At 33.7% G+C, this 25,042-nt stretch overlaps 1 pseudogene across 1 annotated transcript in view; it reads left to right on the top strand.

Annotated features, from left to right (window-relative positions):
* LOC143251264 (trithorax group protein osa-like) overlaps positions 1-22,198 on the top strand; it is a 120,973-nt pseudogene extending 98,775 nt beyond the window's left edge. The window contains exons 9-18 of the transcript XR_013028552.1: positions 244-282; positions 614-797; positions 1,289-1,499; positions 6,727-7,258; positions 7,982-8,278; positions 11,742-11,775; positions 12,879-13,035; positions 13,316-13,381; positions 18,909-19,117; positions 19,891-22,198. The product of XR_013028552.1 is annotated as a trithorax group protein osa-like (transcript). The remainder of the gene's footprint in view (positions 1-243; positions 283-613; positions 798-1,288; positions 1,500-6,726; positions 7,259-7,981; positions 8,279-11,741; positions 11,776-12,878; positions 13,036-13,315; positions 13,382-18,908; positions 19,118-19,890) is intronic.
* Positions 22,199-25,042: the final 2,844 nt, after the last annotated feature.

Below are 25,042 nucleotides of genomic sequence, written 5' to 3'. Positions count from 1 at the left end.
TGTATAATAGTTTGATTACTTCTAGTGATGAGGAGGACCTGTCAGTATATGTATAATAGTTTGATTACTTTTAGTGATGAGGAGGACCTGTCAGTATACGTATAGTAGTTTGATTACTTCTAGTGATGAGAACCTGTCAGTATATGCATAATACTTTGTTTACTTCTAGTGATAGACTCTCAGTGTTTTATTGTGTTTTAAAAAGTAATTAGCTAACACTTGGTAACTCTTGTTCCTCCCTAGACTGTGAACAGCCATGGATATGAACATCATACTGTCAAGGTAGAGTTTTTTATTTTTTATTCTAAGTAAACATTGCTGATGAGGATAGTTGATGTGTTTGTTTTTAACATTTAAAATTCTAAATTTTTATTGTAAAATTTGGTTTTAGTTTCATCATGCTTCCTTTGTTATCTCAGTTTGACTAAAGTTTACCTCTGTGTTGTTGCTTACACTTGAAAACACTACTGTAAATTTCTTTGATGATAAAAGACAATTATTCTTCAAGTTTGAACTGTAATAGTTTTTGTGTCCCATTGTTACCCTGCTGTAAATATGCTTCATTTCTAGGTGGTTTCCTTTCTCATTTAATGTGAATTTTTGTTTCTTCCAGAGACCTGATGGGTTATTGAAACTTTATGATCTGTCTGGCGACCCGAGCATACGCTTTTCTTGACAAGTTGATCATGTTTGGCGAGGCGTGGTACTCCCTGAACCAGTGTCCCACAATCAGCAAGCAACCTCTGGACCTTTATCGACTATATCTGTGCGTGAAAGAGAACGGAGGTTTTGTAGACGTAAGTGTCCACAAAGAACAATTGTTTATGTCGAATGGATGTTGCTGCTTTGAGGAAATAATTAATACTCTAAGATATTACACCCAGTTTCAATTTAAACACATTGCAAACATATACACTTTTCTTAAGACTGATATTTGCTTCAAATCACATTACATAATTATAACAATCGCTGCTGTAGTTATGATAATTTAGAAACGTTGATAAAGTAATATCTTTGATACACTACTTCCTACCTCAAATCAAGTTGATAAAGTGGTCACCTTGCAACTCAACTTGTTTATTATGCTGAGTAGAGTTGAAAAGTAGTTGTCTTGGAATACCACTTGTTACCTTGAATTAAGTTCATAATTGAATAAACTTGGAACACTTTAAATATTTTAGCTAGTGTTTTACACTGGTCAGCTGTGTCTTGTTTAGTTTATGTGGGAAGTTGCACTTTATTTAGACTGCCTCTTACATGATGTATATTTTGTTGTATGTAATTTTAGGTGACAAAATCAAAGCACTGGAAAGTTATTGCAGGATCTGTTGGAATTGGAGCTTCATCAAGTGCAGCTTACACTCTACGTAAACAATATATCAAGCATTTGTTGCCGTTTGAATGCAAGTTTGATAGGGGTGGTGTCGATCCACAGCCAATCATTCAACAAGTCTTGATGGCTTCAAGGAAGAAAAGCAAGAATCCTCCACCTGCCTCAAGTATGTTAGGGTATTCATATATATTGATTACTGAGAAACCATGTGTTTTCACATAGACAAAAGTACCAATTCCAAAACAGTCATGCCCCTCTTACAGAAAGCTATATCAATTGTTGATTGCCCTCTAACCATTTCTAAAATAATTTTACTAATCAGTGCATCAGTCTCAATATTCCACCAGTTTCATGTACTTATCATGTGACTGACTACTTTCCATTAATGGTATTGCATCACCCATAATGGCACAACTAGCTCCCTCTGGTATTCCTACTTAATACTCACTTTGCATGGCTTAGCTTAGACACATGTTTAATCTCTGTGTGATTACAGTTTTTTATAGCCATTTCCAAGAAAGTTTCTGTAACAATATCTAATTTTTGTGTTTGGTTTCATTTGTTTCTATAAATTTGAAATCAAAATTTTCTTGTTACTTAATTCTACGTGCTTAGGAATGAATTTGAGGTTTTCTGTGGCTGACAATGATATTATAGCAACAGGCAACAATGCACAAGTTTTTGGGACACCGGGACTACATTATCTACCAAGGACATACGTTCCTTGGTTTGCAGGGAGTTAGAGGCTTGCATTCAACTGGAGTTGTCTTTCTATTTTCAATGTGACACTTACTGATAAAGAAGACACTCTGACTTGCCACTTGTCTCCTTTTTCCAAGCATCTTTTCCCATTTACCAGCCTTCAACTAGTTCTTCTCCTGTTTTTCTCTAGCTTCTGGTTTTCTCAGGGTTATTTATGGTATGTTTTCAACATGTACTCTTCACTCTAGGTTGATATACCTATGAAAGGCCTAGTTCTAATGTACTTTACCCATCTTTACACACAGAAGAAGATTTGTGTATTTTGTGTAATTAGTGCTTGGATTTTTAAGTTAGATGTTTTGGTGTTTTATTATCAAAGTTACTTTAGTTTAATTAGGTGTTGGTTATTATTTCATTAATTTCAATAAATGTAATCCTTACATTAATTTTAATTTTTTTTTAGTTTATTATTAATAATATAAAATAATGTTTAAGGACAACAAGGGACATCTTTGTCCATCTTGGCTGTCTCATCCTCTAAGCAAAAAAACCAAATTTAAAAAAACAATTTAAAGCTAGCCATTATCATGCACATATTGGCCAGGTGGGTTAAGGCATTCGACTCATAATCTGAGGGTCAAGGGTTCAAATCCCTGTCGCACCAAACATGCTTGCATTTTCAGTCATGGGGACGTTACAATGTGACGTTCAATCCCACTATTGATGGGTTTTTTAAAAGAGTGGTCCAAGAATTGGCAGTGGGTAGTGATGACTAGCTGCCTTCTCTCTAGTCTTACACTGCTAAATTAAGGACAGTCAGCACAGATATCCCTTGTGTAGTTTTGTGCGAAATTCAAAAACACAAACAAAACAAACATTCACATGTCTATCAAGTTTTCTTTTAAGATCATTCAAGTTTACTGTCTTCACAACATCTTGAGGCAACCCATTTCAAAGGCCAACCATCCTATTTATAAAACAAAATTGTCTTAACTGAAGTTGGCATCTATGTTCCCCAAATCTGTATTTGTGTCCTCTAGTTTTATAATTCTCACTGTTAAGTATGAAATATGTTGATGGATCAATATTATCAGTTTTTTTTTATAATTTTAAACACTTCAATCAGATCCCCTCTAACAATAGACAATAATATAAGGATCTTAATCTGTCCTCATATGACAACCCCTCTATCCTGGGTGTCATTTTCCTAACCCTCCTGTAAACTCTTTTCAACAATTCAATGTCTGTACTAAGATAAAGAACCCTAGACTGAACACAGTACTCCAAATGTGACCTAACCAGTGACTTGTATAATGAAATTCTAACCTTTTAAGACTGGTATTCAATATTTCTGTAAGAACAACCTAAACATGTATTTGCTATCACTAGTAGTAGTACACTGTTTGGGTGACTTCAGAGACTGATCACCAATTACACTGAGATCCTTTGCTTTTATGACACTAGATTATACTCATAATTCAAATTATGATAACACACATCTATTATCTTCCATTTATCAATTAAAACCATCTACCATTTATTTGTCCAACTCACTAAATGATCTAAATACTTTTGTAAATCAGCAGTTTTCACAACCAGCAACACTCAAGACCTCAGTATCATCAACAACTTATAGTAATTTATTGGCCATTCCTCCATCTATATCATTGGTGTACATCAAAAAAGAGCACTAGTCCTAACACTGAGGTGCCCCACTTGTGACATTAACCCAGTTTTACTGAACTCCATCATCAAAAAGAGCACTAGTCCTAACACTGAGGTGCCTCACTTGTAACATTAACCCAGTTTGACTGAACTCCATCCATAAAAACTTTCTGCTTTTTTCCATTGAGCTGTTCTTCTCTCCAGTTACTTAACTTATTCTCCACAACTATAGAGATAAGTTTATTTGTCTTTTATGTGCCAACTTTTCAAATAATTTCTAAAAATCCAGATACACCAAATCTACATCCTTACCGTCATCTACATAAACAATAACATTTTCAAATTACACAAAATATTTGTTAGGCAAAATTCTCCTTTAGTGAAACCACGTTGACTCTCCCAATAAAATTCTAAACTTTGTTAAATGACCTTGCAAAATATCTTTTTTATCAGAGTTACCAAAACTTTTCCCACAACTGATGTATGATTAATAAGTCTATAATTATTGGGACAACTTTTATTACCTTGAAGTTAGGTTTGACATTAGCTACTTTCCAATCGATTGGTACTTGTCCACTGTTTAAGGACTTACACAAAATTGTGGCAAGTGGCTCACATATCCAGTTCTTGACCTCCTTTAAAACCCTTAGGGAAATATTATCATGAGCCTTATCATTCTTTAAACTTTTAAATTTTATTTCAGTAAGCACTTTCCCTATATAAGTTTTGATTGTTACGTATCTTGACCACTTGTGACATCTGCTTGCTGCTTGCCCTCCTCATAACTGAATACAGGATGTCTCTACTCTGCATTATGGTTGAGTGAGATATGAGTTTGCCCTATTCCTAAAGTTGAGTTGAAGTAATGCCAAGACTGAATGTCTGGTTCTCCCACAGTAGTTTTAGAAGTTTGTACAAGTATGGCCATGTATTCACTTCATTTACCTAATTCCATCTGTTTGATGTATGGCACTCTGTGTACTTACGGTTGGAGTTTTGGGTATGAGTAACATGGTCCACAATTATTATTCCATTTTTTTATTTCATTATACATCACACAACTTTTTAATTGTCTTATAGTTCATGCAAACACTACATTTTCCACCAGTTGTATGTTATTTTCATGGGTGAAGAATGTAGTCATTCCAATGTGATTCATTCTAATCTCTAACCACATTCATGTTTTTTGTACACATATACTGACTGTCCACCTTTGCAATCTGGAAAACTAGCTTCAGGTTATTTCAGAAAAGGTACTTACACCCTCTCACATGCATCCTCCCCGCTGATAACTGTATTTTTTTTCTAGTACCTGCTAATTCTCAAAAGTGAGGATTGAGCAGGAATAGCAGAGGGAACTAGCTGTATTATTACAGATGGTGTGGTACTACTGGTGGAAAGTAGTCACATGATACGTAAGTGTTCAGAAGTGGCGTGAAACTGATATATGACGCACTGATTACTAAAATTATTTCAGAAATAATTAATGACCAGTCTTATTATTACCATTCTGTAGAACTGTAGGGGGCAAATTAAAAGTGGGGCCCCCACAGTTTATTTTATTGAGTTAAGCAAAGGTCTATATACCACAGACACTCATTATATCCAGGGCATCTCAAAGTTCTTGGATTCTGGACTAAGGTTTACACACTTTTAGTTTCACTCAAGAGTAATATTTACTGGGATGGATTGAAAAGTGGGGATCTCTCTTCCCTGCTTTGTACACCCTTGTTGAAATTATTCCAATCTCAGTTTGTTTACAGATGTTTTGCAGAAAAATTAACCTTATTTATTACTTTATGTTGCCAGTTGCATTTGTTTTAACAAAATAATTAAAAGTCAGATTAGTTCCATAGACATGTGTCACAAAATGTGTAATGTTTTTATTACACTTACATTGTTATATTAATTTGTAACATCAGGGTTTTATCTACTTATTCTATAATGCAGGTTAATTTATTTAATATTTTGTATCTTTGGGTTATGGCTGTATTATTGGTACTAAACAGTATTTTGTAGCACTTCACCTCAGATGTTTACACTGTTGTAGTTATTTAGTGGCTATCAATTGGTTTCAAGACATTTTTATTAAAGTAGTTTAACATTTCTTTTGGTAGCAGTGAAGAAACCTTAAATCCATGAAATTACTTGAAGCTAGCAACTTGTGTTTGTAAACAGACTTCATTATTTGTTTAATATGACTTTGATTATCATAATGTTTAAGAAGTTTATTGTTTAAACATTTTAAGCTTTTATTATGAAGATAGTTTTGAGTTATTAGTGTAAAGTATGAATTTATTAATAGCATGTCTCCGAAGCTGGCTGAACCTTGTATTACTGGGGCTGAGGTCATAAATATTGTTAGGAGGGAACCCTATGCTTTTATTCTTTATAATAAAGAGTGTGAGAAAAGTTTACTTAATTAGCTGTACTCATTCACTAGTCGAGTTTTAGTTTCAAGTAGGTTGCTTCGTTGTAATATATGGTTTTATATCTAGGTAGATAAGTATACCATATCCTGTTAAGTACCACATGATTGCTTTACCCTCTACCAGTGACTTAGCACTTGGTCTGAAATAACTAAAAATTAGGTTTTGATATGTTGTATCAGTACAGCTAGCCTACTAGAGGTGGATAGGTGAGTGAAACATTAAAGGTGGGTTTTTACTTTGGATAGGTAGATAAAACACTGAAGGTAGGTTTTTTACTTCTAGAATATGGACTTACAGTACTATATAGTAAGGGTTACTTTACATATGTGGGGTCTGTAGTATTGAATTTAGTATTTCACAATGCTTATGGAAACTCCTAAGTACAGTGAGATTAACATTTCTAGTTTTGTTTTCTCTATAAGAGAAAAGGTGAGATATTTTCTGATGTTTATTTTTCAAAGAAGTATAACAGTTGTAATATAACAGTCTTTATTGACAGTAATGTGAGTGTGTTTAATTTTGTTATGTGTTGCAGATAGATTATGAAAACAAGTAAGTTTTTGTATTATTTTGATAATTACTTTTGTATTACAGATGTCCAAGAACCATTTCTTCATCCTATTTCCAATAACCAGCCTATGGATGGCTACGTTCAGGGTAATTATCCCGGACCCTACTCCCACCCTGGGCAAAGTTCGCATGCTGCTTCAGGTGTTTTGCCAAACTCTGAATTTCATGGCGTACAAGGACAACATTCTGGGTATCCGCAGGGTCCACCCCCTGCTAACCATATTCAAGATGGCAGCATGGCAGGCCCTCCTTCTGGTAGCATGCACTATCAGCGTCAGCCCATGCCTAACTCTTATGGGTACGATCAACCACCAGTGAATCCGATGGGACAGCCATATGGTGGAGGCTCTGTCACTTTCAGCAGTGGTCAAACAACTGACCAGTTCCATGAACAGTATGGAAGCCAGTCTGCCATGATGCCTCCTTCTGAAGGGACATACAGACACAGGAACATGATGCAGGAGAACCTCAGTCTTCCCAACTCCTTCCCACCTAACCGTGTTGCTGCTTCTCAAGTCTCTCAATATTCCTACCAAGTACCTTATGACAGAGAAAGGTAGTTCTGATACTGTGTGAAATTCTGTAATGTGGTTTGGTCCTGCAGTGGATGTGTTCCTTTTCCATTCTTGTGTCTTGTAGAAAAATCAATGCTTGTTATACTTTACCTTTACAAATTGTTTTTGTTGGTAATATACTTATCAGTTCCTTTCAGGTGATACTCTTTTTCAAAGATATTATCTAATTATTCTAAATTTTTATTTGAATTTCCTCTAAGTTTTATGTAACAAGATTACGTGAGACGGTTTAATGTGCGTTGTAGTAGAAGTTGTAAACAAGGTTTAATTTTAAGAGCTGAAAGGTGGCAAGAACTAAAGAATGCCATTATATGTTTAAAATCAAGAACTAAAGAATGCCATTATATGTTTAAAATCAAGAACTAAAGAATGCCATTATATGTTTAAAATCAAGAACTAAAGAATGCCATTATATGTTTAAAATCAAGAACTAAAGAATGCCATTATATGTTTAAAATCAAGAACTAAAGAATGCCATTATATGTTTAAATAATTAAATGGAATTTTGTTTTTTTAAATTCAGGATAGCTGATCTCTATCTTCAAATTTATCTTTTTTTTTTACTTTTCTGTGAAATGAATTTAACTGATCATAGATCTGTAAAGCCCACACACTGCAGGTGTCACTTAGGTTACAAACTTTGCTGTGACTTCAACAGTTTTTAAAAGTTATGACACTTAATGTAAAATCTAATATTTTTCTAGATATGAACAGCAACAAATGCCTGCTGGGCCACGACCAGCTACCCAACCTGAAGGCATGATGGGTCCTACTCAGTCTGACCCTAACCTTTACCCTTCTCAAAGATATCACAGCCAGCAAATGTTATCTCATAGTCGTGAGAGTACGGGGGTCCAACCTGGTAGCATCTACCAGGGCGAGCACCCATGGGGCCAGTTTCTGCCCAAACACCATTTCCTCATTCTGGACCCCCACAAGCTTCAGGTCAAGGGCAGTATGTCCAAGGTCAACAATCACTGGATAGTCACTGTAACTACCAGGTAATAAAATGAATATTTTTTCATCAGCGTTATTTAGGATTCGAAATGTTTTTTACATATATTTACAATCAGATGATAAAGGTTTCTCATCAACTAAAGAAAAAAGAACTCACACTAACTTAACAAGTAGTAAAGGAGAGAGAGAAATAGTTAAAGATCATAATAAGGATTCTTTGTACTTGTTTGAACACATCTTGTCTTCCTTTTTCAATATAAACACACCATAACCCGTGTATTGTTGGTTTAAAGATATAACGTGAACTTTGTTGTTTTTTTAATTTTGTGCCATCTTGTCTTCCTTTTTCAATATAAACACACCATAACCCGTGTATTGTTGGTTTAAAGATATAACGTGAACTTTGTTTGTTTTTTTAATTTTGTGCCATCTTGTCTTCCTTTTTCAATATAAACACACCATAACCCATGTATTGTTGGTTTGAAGATATAACATGAACTTTGTTCTTTTTTTTAATTTTGTGCCATCTTGTCTTCCTTTTTCAATATAAACACACCATAACCCATGTATTGTTGGTTTGAAGATATAACGTGAACTTTGTTGTTTTTTTAATTTTGTGCCATCTTGTCTTCCTTTATCAATATAAACACACCATAACCCATGTATTGCTGGTTTAAAGATATAACGTGAACTTTGTTGTGTTTTTAATTTTGTGCCATCTTGTCTTCCTTTTTCAATATAAACACACCATAACCCGTGTATTGTTGGTTTAAAGATATGACGTGAACTTTGTTTTTTTTTTAATTTTGTGCCATCTTGTCTTCCTTTTTCAATATAAACACACCATAACCCGTGTATTGTTGGTTTGAAGATATAACGTGAACTTTGTTTTTCTTCATTTTTCTACCATTAGGTAATTAAAGTTTGATACATTTTAACAATTGAGATCCATTCCATTCAACTTCAATGCTTCCATTACAAATCCACAATGGTGAGAACATGAAATACAGAAATACAATGTTGATTTTATAAAAGTCTGAACTTGAATGGATATTTGTAATATCTACATACATTATCTTGTGGTCAAAAATGAAACTTCTGTAACCTCTGTTGGTAATGAGGTTAAGAGTTGGACATTGTTCTCCTAGATTATCTTGTGGTCAAATATGAAACTTCTGTAACCTCTGTTGGTAATGAGGTTAAGAGTTGGACAGTGTTCTCCTAGATTATCTTGTGGTCAAATATGAAACTTCTGTAACCTCTGTTGGTAATGAGGTTAAGAGTTGGACAGTGTTCTCCTAGATTATGTTGTGGTCAAAAATGAAACTTCTGTAACCTCTGTTGGTAATGAGGTTAAGAGTTGGACAGTATTCTCCTAGATTATCTTGTGGTCAAAAATGAAACTTCTGTAACCTCTGTTGGTAATGAGGTAAAGAGTTGGACAGTGTTCTCCTAGATTATCTTGTGGTCAAAAATGAAATTTCTGTAACCTCTGTTGGTAATGAGGTTAAGAGTTAGACAGTGTTCTCCTAGATTATCTTGTGGTCAAATATGAAACTTCTGTAACCTCTGTTGGTAATGAGGTGAAGAGTTGGACAGTGTTCTCCTAGATTATCTTGTGGTCAAATATGAAACTTCTGTAACCTCTGTTGGTAATGAGGTTAAGAGTTGGACAGTGTTCTCCTAGATTATCTTGTGGTCAAATATGAAACTTCTGTAACCTCTGTTGGTAATGAGGTTAAGAGTTGGACAGTGTTTTCCTAGATTATCTTGTGGTCAAATATGAAACTTCTGTAACCTTTGTTGGTAATGAGGTTAAGAGTTGGGCAGTGTTCTCCTAGTACACAGTTTTATGTTAACCGTTACTCTGAACAGCTGCACCTGTTTGGATTATGGTCTGTTTTTTGTGTTATGTACATTACATCAAGGTTTCTTTTTTGGAGTTAAGTTTTGTTCTTCAATAAACTTTCCACTTTTTGTGTAACCAACTGCTTTTATTTAATATTGTGGTGATTTTTCTTTGTTATTAAAACTATTAAACACAAATATTAAGTGTTTTTTTGTGTTTCAGATAATGTGGTTTTTGGGGTACAGTGACCTATTGCCAAAATATGATAAACAAACCAATTCCATGATAATAATTGAAAACTAAACTTTAATCATATATACAAAAAGAAGCAACATACAGGCAGGTGTCTCCGTACGGAACTCATAACATTCAGTATATATTTACAATGTCATCTCTCTGTTGTAGGTCTAAATAAATCAACTAATTTTCTTGGTACATTAAACATGTTATAGAGTATTATAAAGAACTAGGTTCTACATTGTATGTTTAAATAGTTTCATACAGCCAGGTGGTTACGGTACTCGACTCTTAATTAGGGAGTCGCAGGTTCATTTCCACTTCCCACCAAACAGGCTTGCCCTTTCAGCCATGGTGGCTTTATAGCATAATAGCCAATTCTACTATTAATTGGTAAAAGAGTTGACATGGGTAGTAATGAGTAGCTGTCTTTATTCTAGTCTTACATTTATAAATTGGGGACAGTAACCCTCATGTAGTTGTTTGTGAAATTCCAAACATCACACATTTGTAACTCAACTGATTTTTTGTGTATATTTTACTCCTTATTTCATGTAAATGAATGTAGTAAGTTTGAAATCATATAAATTAAGTCTTCTCCACTATAGGATCTATCCAACAGACAGCCTATGCAGTTTCAGTTAAATTGACATAAACATTCTGAGAATGGAAGCTTTTATCTTTTCTATGCTGACAACTGGTAGTATTGATTTCAGTTACTGGTACAGAATTGTACAAATAAAAACATTTTTTGAACTTATCACTTATACAAACTCTACTTACTTACAGGTGCCTTATCTGTTTCTCTTCATTAGTGGTAGTCTACTTATCTGTTTCTGTTCATTAGTGGTAGTCTACTTATCTGTTTCTGTTCATTAGTGGTAGTCTACTTATCTGTTTCTGTTCATTAGTGGTAGTCTACTTATCTGTTTCTGTTCATTAGTGGTAGTCTACTTATCTGTTTCTGTTCATTAGTGGTAGTCTACTTATCTGTTTCTGTTCATTAGTGGTAGTCTACTTATCTGTTTCTGTTCATTAATGGTAGTCTACTTATCTGTTTCTGTTCATTAATGGAAATTACTTATCTCTTTCTGTTCATTAGTGGTAGTCTATACTTATCTGTTTCTGTTCATTAATGGTAGTCACTTATCTTTTTCTGTTCATTAGTGGTAGTCTACTTATCCCTTTCTGTTCATTAGTGGTAGTCTACTTATCCCTTTCTGTTCATTAGTGGTAGTCTACTTATCTGTTTCTGTTCATTAGTGGTAGTCTACTTATCTGTTTCTGTTCATTAATGGAAGTTACTTATCTTTTTCTGTTCATTAGTGGTAGTCTACTTATCCCTTTCTGTTCATTAGTGGTAGTCTACTTATCTGTTTCTGTTCATTAATGGAAGTTACTTATCTTTTTCTGTTCATTAGTGGTAGTCTACTTATCCCTTTCTGTTCATTAGTGGTAGTCTATACTTATCTGTTTCTGTTCATTAATGGTAGTCTACTTATCTGTTTCTGTTCATTAATGGAAATTACTTATCTGTTTCTGTTCATTAGTGGTAGTCTATACTTATCTGTTTCTGTTCATTCGTGGTAGTCTATACTTATCTGTTTCTGTTCATTCGTGGTAGTCTATACTTATCTGTTTCTGTTCATTAGTGGTAGTCTATACTTATCTGTTTCTGTTCATTAGTGGTAGTCTATACTTATCTGTTTCTGTTCATTAGTGGTAGTCTATACTTATCTGTTTCTGTTCATTAGTGGTAGTCTATACTTATCTGTTTCTGTTCATTAGTGGTAGTCTATACATATCTGTTTCTGTTCATTAGTGGTAGTCTATACTTATCTGTTTCTGTTCATTAGTGGTAGTCTATACTTATCTGTTTCTGTTCATTAGTGGTAGTCTATACTTATCTGTTTCTGTTCATTAGTGGTAGTCTACTTATCTCTTTCTGTTCATTAGTGGTAGTCTACTTATCTCTTTCTGTTCATTAGTGGTAGTCTATACTTATCTGTTTCTGTTCATTAGTGGTAGTCTATAATTATGTCTTTCTGTTCATTAGTGGTAGTCTATAATTATGTCTTTCTGTTCATTAGTGGTAGTCTATATGTATCTGTTTCTGTTCATTAGTGGTAGTCTATATGTATCTGTTTCTGTTCGTCGTTGGTAGTCTATACTTATCTGTTTCTGTTCGTCGTTGGTAGTCTATATGTATCTGTTTCTGTTCGTCGTTGGTAGTCTATACTTATCTGTTTCTGTTCGTCGTTGGTAGTCTATATGTATCTGTTTCTGTTCATCGTTGGTAGTCTATACTTATCTGTTTCTTTTCATTTTTGGTGGTCTGTACTTATCTGTTTCTTTTCATTTTTGGTGGTCTGTACTTATCTGTTTCTTTTCATTTTTGGTGGTCTGTACTTGTCTATTTTTGTTTGTCATTGGTAGTCTATACTAGTTACATACGTAACAAATATTAGTATTTAGTGAATGTTAAAAAATAAGTGCACAGATGATAGTATATTGTTGACAAGAATAGGTTAATGGTCCATTATTTTTTGGTTTCATAGAATTACCAACAAAACCAGCAGAGCATCTACCTACAAGATGGGTCATCACCCAACAAGATAGGTCATCAGCAAGACATGTATGGAAAACAAACAAATGAATACATGAGACCCCCAGCAGATCAGTACCAAGTGGGAAGCTATGACCTAACACAAGGAGGTGAGATAAAAAACATTTCTCAGAAATGTTCATCTCTGGTAATACCTTTCAATGTAAGTTTTAATAGTTATAACACTAAAAATTGGATTTTGATATCCACAGGGGACACAGCACAGAAATACCATTGTAGCTACAAACAAACAAGCTTGTGTAATAAAAACTGAGTTAATATAAAGAGTTAAAATTGAAGTACATTTGGCACTGTTTAAAAGAACAAATAAAATTTAATGAAGAGTGTAGAAATTTGAAAGTAAAGCTTTTTGTGTTTTGAAATACTTAGATCGCAACCAGTATTACAGAAGACCACAGAGCATGGTTCCATCCAGCTTGGGAACAACCTCTCAAAGTGAGTAATAGAATAGAGTACAATAAAATGAACTATATGTAATAATTCTCACAAGATATAAGGTACTGTGTTTTTATTTAGGATAAAATTAGTTTTACGGTTATCTTAGTAAAGATAACTGGTTTTCTTTATTGTATTTGTGTGATAACTTCACTATTTATATATCTTATTGGACACTTCTGCTTACTTCTTACATAACCTTTAAATACGATTTCTTATGTTCAAATCTGTTACAGCCATCATATGACATATATACTTGATTTTGAAAATAATGACTTGTTAAAAAAATTAAAAAACTCCAAAGAAATCTCATTGTTAACTCTCTCGACATGGACTTGGTCAATTTGACTGACCACATGACTTCTTTGTATTCATTCAGAATCACTATAGATTTATGCTACTAACTTATAATATGGTATGTATATCTTTACAAAATTGGGCAGACTTTCAGTAAACATTGTAAGTCTTTAACATACAAAAAATCTTAGTTTTAGTGAAGTATGTTTAATAAACTAAAAACGAGGTTTGTTCATGACTGTATCAAGCATTTGTTTAGGTTTGTTCATGACTGTATCAAGCATTTGTTTAGGTTTGTTCATGATTGTATCAAGCATTTGTTTAGGTTTGTTCATGACTGTATCAAGCATTTGTTTGAAATAATTTGTGTGCAGAATGATTTTCGTTTCAAGGTTAAAAATACTTTCCTTCATCTCAGAAATCTCACATTTTATATGTGTAACCCCTAAAACATCCTAAACACATTTTAGATGTTTGTTTTCAGTAAAACTTAATAAGTTATCTGTTATTTTTCTCTGCCTTAACTCTATACATGGCTGATCAATTTGACTTACCATGTAATCATAAAAAAAAAAGTCACCTGCTGGAACAGCAGCAAATCTATGGACTTACAATGCTAAAAGTATGGGTTCGATTCCCCTCGGTGGACTCAGCAGATATCACAATGTGGCTTTGTTATAAGAAAACACACACCATAAAAAGTCAAAATAAACCCAAATTACATGCTTTTTTCCTTTCTAGAATGACTTCAAATGTAACGTGAAAGTACATTCGTTTATTTTAAGTAGCTTTAAATTGCTAACAGTAACATGTATTTATAATTGTCTTTTGAGCTATGTCTTACTGCTATCCATGGTATTATAAATTGTAAACCACTTGGGGAATGTGCAGCTCATGTTATGCTATCAGATTACCTTACTCAAGAGCTATTCGAAGCTGCTCTCATGTGGGCTTCATGAAATATTTTTAGTATTAGTTACTTTTATAACAATAAACATGAAAAACAAAAATTAGAGTACTTACCCGGGTATTGATTTTTGCTGTCAAAGACATTTAAACGTACCTTTTTTTAATACTAATGGTAGTATTTCAGTTATCTGTGTGATCCCTCTGGTAATCAAAGTTGTATTAGATATAAGTTGGTTACTAACTTTTGAGAACACAATGGTAGGTGAAAACATTGGCTTTCTTTTTGGTAAAAGAAAATATATAATTAATTGTAAGATAAAACTATTAAATTCTGAAAGACAAGATGTGGTACGAGGGTCTGGTATTCTATTTGGTAGCTCAGTAAAATATATAATTAATTGTAAGATAAAACTATTAAATTCTGAAAGAGAAGATGTGCACGAGGGGTCTGGTATTCTATTTGGTAGCTCTGTAAAATATATAATTAATTGTAAGATAAAACTATTAAATTCTGAAAGACAAGATGTGCACGAGGGTCTGGTATTCTATTTGGTAGCTCTGTATAATATATAATTAATTGTAAGATAAAACTATTAAATTCTGAAAGAGAAGATGTGACACGAGGGGTCTGGTATTCTATTTGGTAGCTCAGTAAAATATATAATTAATTGTAAGATAAAACTATTAAATTCTGAAAGACAAGATGTGGCACGAGGGGTCTGGTATTCTATTTGGTAGCTCAGTAAAATATATAATTAATTGTAAGATAAAACTATTAAATTCTGAAAGAGAAGATGTGGCACGAGGGGTCTGGTATTCTATTTGGTAGCTCTGTAAAATATATAATTAATTGTAAGATAAAACTATTAAATTCTGAAAGACAAGATGTGGCACGAGGGGTCTGGTATTCTATTTGGTAGCTCTGTATAATATATAATTAATTGTAAGATAAAACTATTAAATTCTGAAAGAGAAGATGTGACACGAGGGGTCTGGTATTCTATTTGGTAGCTCAGTAAAATATATAATTAATTGTAAGATAAAACTATTAAATTCTGAAAGAGAAGATGTGACACGAGGGGTCTGGTATTCTATTTGGTAGCTCAGTAAAATATATAATTAATTGTAAGATAAAACTATTAAATTCTGAAAGACAAGATGTGGCACGAGGGTCTGGTATTCTATTTGGTAGCTCTGTATAATATATAATTAATTGTAAGATAAAACTATTAAATTCTGAAAGAGAAGATGTGGCACGAGGGGTCTGGTATTCTATTTGGTAGCTCTGTAAAATATATAATTAATTGTAAGATAAAACTATTAAATTCTGAAAGACAAGATGTGGCACGAGGGGTCTGGTATTCTATTTGGTAGCTCTGTATAATATATAATTAATTGTAAGATAAAACTATTAAATTCTGAAAGACAAGATGTGGCACGAGGGGTCTGGTATTCTATTTGGTAGCTCTGTAAAATATATAATTAATTGTAAGATAAAACTATTAAATTCTGAAAGACAAGATGTGCACGAGGGGTCTGGTATTCTATTTGGTAGCTCTGTATAATATATAATTAATTGTAAGATAAAACTATTAAATTCTGAAAGAGAAGATGTGACACGAGGGTCTGGTATTCTATTTGGTAGCTCTGTAAAATATATAATTAATTGTAAGATAAAACTATTAAATTCTGAAAGAGAAGATGTGGCACGAGGGGTCTGGTATTCTATTTGGTAGCTCTGTAAAATATATAATTAATTGTAAGATAAAACTATTAAATTCTGAAAGAGAAGATGTGGTACGAGGGTCTGGTATTCTATTTGGTAGCTCTGTAAAATATATAATTAATTGTAAGATAAAACTATTAAATTCTGAAAGACAAGATGTGGCACGAGGGTCTGGTATTCTATTTGGTAGCTCTGTAAAATATATAATTAATTGTAAGATAAAACTATTAAATTCTGAAAGAGAAGATGTGGCACGAGGGGTCTGGTATTCTATTTGGTAGCTCTGTAAAATATATAATTAATTATGCGATAAAACTATTAAATTCTGAAAGAGAAGATGTGGCACGAGGGGTCTGGTATTCTATTTGGTAGCTCTGTAAAATATATAATTAATTGTAAGATAAAACTATTAAATTCTGAAAGAGAAGATGTGGCACGAGGGGTCTGGTATTCTATTTGGTAGCTCTGTAAAATATATAATTAATTGTACGATAAAACTATTAAATTCTGAAAGACAAGATGTGGCACGAGGGGTCTGGTATTCTATTTGGTAGCTCAGTAAAATATGTAATTAATTGTAAGATAAAACTATTAAATTCTGAAAGAGAAGATGTGTACGAGGGTCTGGTATTCTATTTGGTAGCTCTGTAAAATATATAATTAATTGTAAGATAAAACTATTAAATTCTGAAAGAGAAGATGTGGCACGAGGGGTCTGGTATTCTATTTGGTAGCTCAGTAAAATATATAATTAATTGTAAAATAAAACTATTAAATTCTAAAGAGAAGATGTGGCACGAGGGGTCTGGTATTCTATTTGGTAGCTCAGTAAAATATGTAATTAATTGTAAGATAAAACTATTAAATTCTGAAAGAGAAGATGTGGCACGAGGGGTCTGGTATTCTATTTGGTAGCTCTGTAAAATATATAATTAATTATGCGATAAAACTATTAAATTCTGAAAGACAAGATGTGGCACGAGGGTCTGGTATTCTATTTGGTAGCTCAGTAAAATATGTAATTAATTGTAAGATAAAACTATTAAATTCTGAAAGAGAAGATGTGGCACGAGGGGTCTGGTATTCTATTTGGTAGCTCTGTAAAATATATAATTAATTGTACGATAAAACTATTAAATTCTTAAAGACAAGATGTGGCACGAGGGGTCTGGTATTCTATTTGGTAGCTCTGTAAAATATATAATTAATTGTAAGATAAAACTATTAAATTCTGAAAGAGAAGATGTGGCACGAGGGGTCTGGTATTCTATTTGGTAGCTCTGTAAAATATATAATTAATTGTACGATAAAACTATTAAATTCTGAAAGACAAGATGTGGCACGAGGGTCTGGTATTCTATTTGGTAGCTCTGTAAAATATATAATTAATTGTAAGATAAAACTATTAAATTCTGAAAGAGAAGATGTGGCACGAGGGGTCTGGTATTCTATTTGGTAGCCCTGTAAAATATATAATTAATTGTAAGATAAAACTATTAAATTCTGAAAGAGAAGATGTGGCACGAGGGGTCTGGTATTCTATTTGGTAGCTCAGTAAAATATATAATTAATTGTAAGATAAAACTATTAAATTCTAAAGAGAAGATGTGGCACGAGGGGTCTGGTATTCTATTTGGTAGCTCTGTAAAATATATAATTAATTGTAAGATAAAACTATTAAATTCTGAAAGACAAGATGTGGCACGAGGGGTCTGGTATTCTATTTGGTAGCTCTGTAAAATATATAATTAATTGTAAGATAAAACTATTAAATTCTGAAAGACAAGATGTGGCACGAGGGGTCTGGTATTCTATTTGGTAGCTCTGTAAAATATATAATTAATTGTAAGATAAAACTATTAAATTCTGAAAGACAAGATGTGGCACGAGGGGTCTGGTATTCTATTTGGTAGCTCTGTAAAATATATAATTAATTGTAAGATAAAACTATTAAATTCTGAAAGAGAAGATGTGGCACGAGGGGTCTGGTATTCTATTTGGTAGCTCAGTAAAATATATAATTAATTGTAAGATAAAACTATTAAATTCTAAAGAGAAGATGTGGCACGAGGGTCTGGTATTCTATTTGGTAGCTCTGTAAAATATATAATTAATTGTAAGATAAAACTATTAAATTCTGAAAGACAAGATGTGGCACGAGGGGTCTGGTATTCTATTTGGTAGCTCAGTAATGACAATATTGTAGTAAGTAATGTTCATTTAACACCGTAGTTACTGGAGGTGTGGTAGATAAAAGATGGAACAGAAGATACCTACGGAAGATGTGTCATTTATAAAATATAGAATTAAGAACTTCATACTTATATAATCAGTATAACATAAAGTAGTTAAATTCAATTTTGAATGTAAGACATTAAAACTTTGTGTCATGCAGAGTAAAGAATACTCATTGCAATAGATTATGTGAACTTCATCGGTGTTTAGTGTAGCCAGATATTACTGTGTTGTGAAAGAGATACACAGAACTGAAGACATAATTACTGAACATGTTCATTGTCACACAGCAAAAATAACATATTTATTTAATTTTTCATGTAAATTGTCGTATGTTAAGATTTTTATTTTGTTATCAAGGCTGGCCAAGAGATGGTAATTACCAGCAGTATCCACCAGCCCGTCGAGAGGGTTGGGATGGACCTCAGGGGGTGAGTGGATCCCCAACAGGCTCCACTACTTGGAAGATGTCTGCTTATCCTACAACTACAGGCTACTCATCAGTGAACATGCCAAACAAAATACAGTATGGACAAGATAGGATGTGTTTTCCAAACAAAAGAATACCAGTAAGCTGTTTCTTGAAAGTTGACTCAAGTGTAACCGTTGAACATAACATTTTGGGAGAACAAGGGACCTGTTGGTCCTTCTTGGCTGTTCCATCCTCTAAAATAGATTAAAACTATGAAATAAATATAACTTTTTTTAAAGTCAGCCCTTATCACTTTTATAATTATAAAATGTTTTCTTACACTTACTGCCTCTACAACATCTGAAGGGAAACTGTTTGAAAGGCCACCACCCTTGTTAGAAACAAATAATGTCAGATGTTTTTAACAATGAATTGCTAGCATATTTTGATTTTATAAGAGACTGTTTTTTAAAAAATTCAAAATAAAGTAGGACATAAAAACATATTTTCATGTTCACTTTTTTAGTTTTACACATTTCCAGTATAGAAATGAATTTGAGAAAATAAAAATTAAAACAAATGAATGTCTTATTTTAAAAATAAATTTTTATGTGTAGAGCCAATAATACCTTTTCACCCATCAATGTCTTATTGTTAATCTTAGGGCTACCTCTGAGGGCTTATAATGTTGAAAATTGGGTTCTGATCCTTGTAGTAAGCCCAACAGGGATAGCCCATGTAGTTTAACACTTAACAAAAATCAATTATATGAGGAAATCGTGAGTTCACAAAATGGCTGTCAACAGTTTTCTTAAGATATAAGTATCTGGAATGGGAAGTTATATATTACTTTTTTTTTTGTCAAATTTAAGTTTTCTGAATTGTTTGAAATGAGACTCAATACCCACTTTTTCTTTATCCTTTGTTTAGCCATACCCAGGAACAAGCCAGGCCAATCATTATCCTTATCCAACTCTGAAAAAGGAAACAATCTTTCCATGTAACACCGTGGAAGGAGTGCTACCAATCCTCACTAAAAGGAGACGCATCACTGCTAAAGATGTGAGTCCCGTGGATCCCTGGAGAGTCATGATGTCTTTAAAGTCTGGACTTTTAGTTGAAAGTACCTGGGCATTAGATGTCCTTTCAGTGTTGATTTGTGATGACAACTGTATGCTCTACTTTGGACTCGGTCATCTTCCTGGTCTTTTAGAAGTGTTATTGGAGCATTACCGTCGCTGTTTGTCTCTCATTTTTGGTCTTGGTAATGAGCTGGAAGTTGGATATGAGCGTGAGTGTGTCTATTAGCTCAGAAACTGAAATAAAAACTGCATGTTTGTACCCTTTAAGGTCAGTTCTGAAGAAAACGAGAAAGAAGATGACAACACAAAAGATAAATTGTCTGTATTAAAAAGTGAAAATTATACAGAGAAAACAAGATGTGGAAAAACAGTGGGAAGCAAACAAGATGATGCTCTCTTTCTTACAGACTCGGAAAAGAAGTGGGACTTCCATGAAGGGTTTGAGAGTGGTGTTGACCATTGGAAGTGTGGTGGTGGAGACACTACTCATCATATCCAGACTCACTTAGAAAATATGGAAAGCTATGTAAGTTTTGTGAAAGTAATGGATGAGAAAAATTCCACTGCTCTGAAAGAAGAAGACGAACAAAGCTTCAGGGGTAAACCTGTTTGTGTTCGCAGAATATAGATCTGAAACCTTGACTGCTGAGCGTTGTGAAAACGAACCTGTGATAAAAGATAATTTCAAATTGTGTGAGTTAAAGGGAGCACCTGTTACTGTCAGTAAACATTCTGAACAGTGTTGTAACCTGGATCAAATTGATGTCAACAGTAACTGTGAATGTATGGAAAAGGAAGTAGTTGTTAAAGAGGAAAAACAAGCTTTCAAACCCAAAGAAGATATGGAAAATAAGAACGATAATAGTAGCACAGCAGAAGAGCAGAGCTTGAGAATACGTTGTTCTTTATTACCTCGAAAACGACATCCCGACGACTGTGACTTAGAAAAAGAAACCTATGACCGAGATGAACCATCGCTCTGTCTAGTGAGAGATGGGCAGGAGAGTTTGTCTCGTCGGTGTTTATGTCTTTCGACTTTCATTAGAAACCTCTCATTTGTGCCAGGAAATGATTCTGAAATGTCCAAACATGCTGGATTTCTTCTAATTATTGGAAAACTTCTACTGCTGCATCATATCCACCTAAATCGCAAGCCATCACAACAACATTATGACCGTGAAGATGAGACGGACACTTTTTCTGTGACAGATTCTTGCAGTAGCTTAAATGGTGAACAAGAGTGGTGGTGGGATATGCTTCATTTACTTAGAGAAAACACACTTGTAACTCTAGCTAACATCGCTGGTCAGTTGGATCTTGCACCTTTTCCAGAAGAGATCAGCCTTCCGATTCTGGATGGTTTGCTTCACTGGGCAATTTGTCCATCCTCTTATGCCCAGGACCCTTTTCCAACACAACCAGTATACTCCGTCCTGTCTCCTCAACGTCTGTCCCTTGAAGCCCTGTGTAAGCTTTCCATTCATGATAGTAACGTCGATCTACTCCTTGCTACTCCTCCTTGGAGTCGAATTGAGAAACTGTTCTCATTTTTAGCCCAGTCGCTCAATCGTAACAAGGACCAGGTGTTGCGGGAATTTTCTTTGGTAATTCTTTCGAGCTTTGCTCAAGCTGATGACGGTATTGCAAAGGCTATTGCTTTGCAAAGCTGTTGCATCTCCAACCTGTTGATATTTGTAGAACAAGCAGAACAGAGTGCTCTTCAGGTTGCCAACATCCAGGGCATTAATGCCTTACGTGAAAATCCAGAACTCATGGGAACAACCTTAGAGAAGGTACGTCGTGCAGCCTTCACGTTACGTTGTCTCTCTCGTGTGCCAGAAAACCAGCGTCTCTTTGTGCAACATCAGCAGAGGCTTCTGAACTTGGTGATGTCTCAGATTCTGGACCAGGGGGTTGCATCAATTATTGCTGATGTGTTGTACGAATGTTCACAGAACTGTGAAACCAGTAGTGACACAAACTCTGTAGGTTCAACAGTTTTGTAGTGAAACTTTCTAGGAGCTTTGTTTTCAAATTTCACCATGAGACTTTTTTTCAGCCACATCTCTTCCTGACTGGTGCAATGATTCTGTGGTCTGGGGCCAAAAAATACCAACTTAAAACAGAATACTGTGTTGCAGAATTCTTAATGTGGCCCCTCCCAGACAATTAAACATGGAAATGCCAAGATGTAGAGATCGTAAAGACTCAAACCTGAATCCTGAAGCCATTATATTGGTTGTGGAGGTACATAAGCCACTTGTATTTATTGCTAGATATTTTTATTTTGCACTGGTTCTTGTATGTATACATTCGTTAAGAAAAAAACGTTGTATTACTATATATCGTAGGCAATCTCATGTGAAGAACAGTTACTGATAAACGTTTGTTCAGCAGCACAATGAATTATCTATTTCAATAACAGCAGAAAGATAATGACTTGGTCTCTGATATCTCTTACAAATGGAAGTAGTGAAGGTAACACGTATTACAGCAGAGAAATACTGTTCTTCATTGTAATTTTAAAGTAGATTTTACTCTGGTATAAAAATAACCCACACAGTTTTCGGTTGTTTTTTGTTGTTTTTTTTCTGTCTCATAATTAAAGAATTGCTTGAATCTTATTCAATGACTTGGATTTCCAAATACCAGTTTAACAACACTTGCGAGGAAAGTCATTTCCCAAAGTCCGCAACAACAATTAGTTAATTTGATGACTGGAATTTTGGGCAGAAATTATTTAGGTATGTTCGTGAAAAAACGTGCTCATGATTGCACGTGCTCATGATTGCTCTGTACATGTGTAGCATTTTTGTGTATGTACGTATGTGTATGTATGTAAGGTTCAGGATCAGATACAGTGACTCGAACCGGAACAAGTGATCGCCTCATGTTCATTCTATCTCTCCACCGTAAAACATCACGTGGCAGTGATTACATTCTTTGCTTAGAAATTTCAGAGTCAAGTATGACCTTTTCCTCTTTAGTCCTTTGATATTGGTATGAACGAGTACAGAAGCTTTATACTATGTATATGTTTGATGAAAAATTACAAATAAATGTACAGTATACATTCTTCACTTTAGTTGTTTTGTTTTTGACGACAATCAAAGTTCAAACCCTTCATAAGAATTACAGTAAATAGCAGAAGCAACAAATTAACCCTGTTTAATGAGATATCGTCCATTAATTCGGTGATAGGTAAACCTCGATTTTATAATATTCATACAGTCCTCGTGAAAGGTTTCTATAGATATGGACGTCTTGCTTACTATAATTTATATAAAGACATTTTTTCTTGCAATTATCAGATAAAGGAAACTACAGAGTTCATTTTTCGAGTTTGTATTTCTTTCAGCAGATTCGTTGGTTAAGTATACTTTAAATTATTACAAGACTTAACTACACATATATTTGATTGAAAATATAATTTGAAAAACAGTTATGTTTTTATCTTGACAGCATTATATTCAGACTCTGTAACTGACCTGCTAACAATTGTATTTTTATTTTCTATATTTATGGTACATCAAAGCTCTACAGATCTCTTGCATCATTGTTCTGGTGCCATCTAAAAACCCTTAAAATATCCATTAAATTAGTTTTATGACTACTACTACCTAGTACTTTTTGAAAACAAAACAAACTAGAAAATTGCTGTATTGAAAATGTAAATATTTATGTTGTGAGAGCATTTTAAATTTTCAAGTATTTCAAGTATGAAGGCAATCACTAGACAGTATGATTACTGCTTTAATCATTGTTAAACAGCTGTGAGATTCAGTTAAATTATTATGCACTTTTAGAGAGAACAACTTGGCACATGTGAGAGACAACTGGTCATGTTTACACTGAGAAACCTTCAACCTACAAACGAGTTAGGCATACATGTACAATTATTAGTAAATTAACAAGTGGGAGACTATATTTGAGTGTTGATACGTGAAAGTGATTTACATTACAGCCGCAAAACTAGAAAGAAAACTACTCACTTCTAAACTTTTTTGTATAACTTTAGTATAAATACATGTAAATTTTGATTCATATGTTGTTTTATTCAGACCTCATGTAAATGAAATTGTGCAAATTTGCCCGTTTTTACATAGAAAATAGGTTAATTTCTAAATTTCATTATTCAGGTCACAAAAGCAAAGTTTGAAGGGAATAATGGCCATTTTCTGTACTTTTACAACATAACCAATTAAGAAATAACACATACTATCCAGGAACAAAACGTGTTACATAGTGTAATAACACATACTATCCAGGAACAAAACTTGTGTTACATCGTGTAATAACACATACTATCCAGGAACAAAACTTGTGTTACATAGTGTAATAACACATACCATCCAGGAACAAAACTTGTGTTACATAGTGTAATAACACATACCATCCAGGAACAAAACTTGTGTTACATAGTGTAATAACACATACTATCCAGGAACAAAACTTGTGTTACATACTGTAATAACACATACTATCCAGGAACAAAACTTGTGTTACATAGTGTAATAACACATACTATCCAGGAACAAAGCTTGTGTTACATAGTGTAATAACACATACTATCCAGGAACAAAACTTGTGTTACATAGTGTAATAACACATACCATCCAGGAACAAAACTTGTGTTACATAGTGTAATAACACATACCATCCAGGAACAAAACTTGTGTTACATAGTGTAATAACACATACTATCCAGGAACAAAACTTGTGTTACATACTGTAATAACACATACTATCCAGGAACAAAACTTGTGTTACATAGTGTAATAACACATACTATCCAGGAACAAAACTTGTGTTACATAGTGTAATAACACATACTATCCAGGAACAAAGCTTGTGTTACATAGTGTAATAACACATACTATCCAGGAACAAAGCTTGTGTTACATACTGTAATAACACATACTATCCAGGAACAAAATTTGAGTTACATAATGTCATCAGCGTTGGTTATAACCCCTGGTAGAAGCTTTTCCTCTAGTATG

The sequence above is a fragment of the Tachypleus tridentatus genome, chromosome 5 (assembly GCF_004210375.1).
Source record: "Tachypleus tridentatus isolate NWPU-2018 chromosome 5, ASM421037v1, whole genome shotgun sequence".
Taxonomy (NCBI): Eukaryota; Metazoa; Arthropoda; class Merostomata; order Xiphosura; family Limulidae; genus Tachypleus; species Tachypleus tridentatus.
Note: the sequence above shows the minus strand (reverse complement) of the source record. Positions and strands in the feature narration are given on the sequence as shown.